General features: G+C 36.9%; 1 non-coding gene across 1 annotated transcript; it reads left to right on the plus strand.

Moving 5' to 3' along the window:
* The first annotated feature begins 1,940 nt into the window (after positions 1–1,940).
* On the plus strand, positions 1,941–2,012 carry TRNAE-CUC. Its single transcript has one exon. It is a non-coding gene; the product is annotated as a tRNA-Glu (tRNA).
* The last annotated feature ends 334 nt before the right edge of the window (positions 2,013–2,346 follow it).

Raw genomic sequence — 2,346 nt, forward strand, 5'->3', positions numbered from 1 at the left:
TGCCAGAGAAATTAAACGCTGGAGAAGACATTTAGCATCGTTTTTGCTCCTCAGATCAGTGCAACATTATTCCCTGTTGAGCTTTTCACGTTTCCAGTATGTTTCCAGCTATAAACTGTTCTTTCTTTTGTTGTACTAGTAAAATTAACGCATTCCAATATGCCTAACTATCCTTCTGTGAAAATGATTCTGAATAGTATTTACATATCTAGAAATGAAGAATTAAAGATAAATAACTTTTCTAACTTAAATTATCCTGTGAGTTAGGGAAAAAAATCCTAAGGAAACTTCTAATGAACTGCATATACATGTTTGAGTATCTTGGAAGTATGCCTGTGATTTTATATAAAGGATGCATGGGAACTTGAATAGATGAGGTTTTCCTAAGAGTATTAGCTTCTTTCCAAAATTAAACTAGTTTTTAATTCTTCACAGACCAATGACTGACATAGTTTAAAGTTATAGTCTATAATCCTTTTAGCTTTTTTCCCCCTCTTGCAGACCAATGTTTTGTAGAATTATACTGAAAAAAAATTATGAACGAACAATTCCTGTATTCAGAAGTAGTTCCTCAAGCCAAAAAGTTTTTTATCTATGACATAATGTAGAAAAGAGAGAAAGAGCTTAAATCACTCTGTGCATGAATTAGTGACCTTTGTAATATACTAATGGCTACACATTTATCAAACTAAGACTAAATTACCAAAATACATCTCAAACAAATCTGTAGGGGGTTAGTGTTACATGCAAAGTGTTTCTAATTTTCTTTAATCAGCATGAGAGAAACAGACAAATTGCTCCATTTGAGAAAATATATTCAATGACTTGTAAAACTCATTCTGGAAGAGAGCATGTTGACTGATAAAAGGGAGGGAAAACGTTGGTTATCTTTTTTTTTTTTAACAGTCTTCACTGCCATAATACTTAAAATTCAGAAGGGAAGAGTACAATGTCTTTGACTGTTAATTGGCACAAATGTACGTAGAAAGAGAATCAGGAGTTCAACATGGTTCCTGACTTGTCGGGAGTATACATTACAAATACAGACATATTTGTAAAGGCACAGAGAGATTGAAAAGATTCCTTTTAGAAGCTCAGCACTTGAATTATGACAGGTGAAACACTCCAAAGAAGACAGATCCTTTAGATCAATACAGATTCAGTATGAAGGGCTGGACTGATATATCGAAAAAAACCAAGAGCTTGCCTGGTCCAACTTCCACTGAAATATGTCAAAATGCCCAGTATACATTGGGTCTTACTTGCGGCTGGGTTTGGCTTTGGTAATGAAAAATAAATTTAGACAAGCCATAGGTTTAAAAAAACCAAAAAATGAAAAACAACAAATAAAATATTAGCTCCCTGAAATGAAGAGATCATGTTAAGACCTGTTTTGCGCCATGCGTACTCTGCTGGCATTATGGTGTTCAGTTGCCTGACGACAGGCATTCAGTACAATTTAATCTCCAAGGGTTTGGAAAGCATTGTCCCAGGCCTCTCCAAGACCCTCCTAGTCTGACAGAAGTGATGCACATAGAATTATATGCCTACTTTTACACAAATTAAATCAACCCCAAGGGTAAGATTAATTTAATGTACCTCTGGGCATTTAAAAACTAGATAAATAGTCTAATCTGGTCCGCTAGACAGTAGTTGGTAGAGAAACAGGAAACAGGTGGGAGACTCATACCATCTGAAGATGTGTATTTTAGACAGGTGGGAAGATTTCTGTTTCTCCATGCGGAGACTACTGAGTGGACTTAAACCATGGAATCCTGGAATACTGGGTTGGAAAGGAGCTCAAAATCCCTAAATTAGACAAATTTTAGATAGCTAAATTTATGTGAGATCAATCTCCTTGTGAGATTGATAAACCAGTACTCTAGTCTACTCTAATCTATTCCATTCCAATCTAATCCATTTGAAGGCATTTTCCGCGCTCCCTGGTGGTCTAGTGGTTAGGATTCGGCGCTCTCACCGCCGCGGCCCGGGTTCGATTCCTGGTCAGGGAAAGAGGTCCTTATTTAGCATAATGTGTGGTGTATAAGATTATATCGTATTATGGTTATTGGCGTATCCTTGGTATTGATGTCCCTTCTTACCAACATTTACAATTTATATTGCATACTTTATATCCAACACATAGATTTATAAGTCCTCATTAACTACTATCCCCTGTGCTTTAGCAGGTAGATGTTAATTTCCCATTCTCTTGGCTTCTGCCACTCCCTTAAATATTCATAAGAACAGGCTATCACTTGGGCCCGGTCTGTCAAGGTGGGTCCTCAGCACAGGAGAAGCAGCATGTTCAACTTTTGGGTGTCAACACCAGTTTCATCTGGGTCA

The sequence above is a fragment of the Calidris pugnax genome, unplaced genomic scaffold (genome assembly GCF_001431845.1).
Source record: "Calidris pugnax isolate Ruff unplaced genomic scaffold, ASM143184v1 scaffold171, whole genome shotgun sequence".
Lineage (NCBI taxonomy): Eukaryota > Metazoa > Chordata > Aves > Charadriiformes > Scolopacidae > Calidris > Calidris pugnax.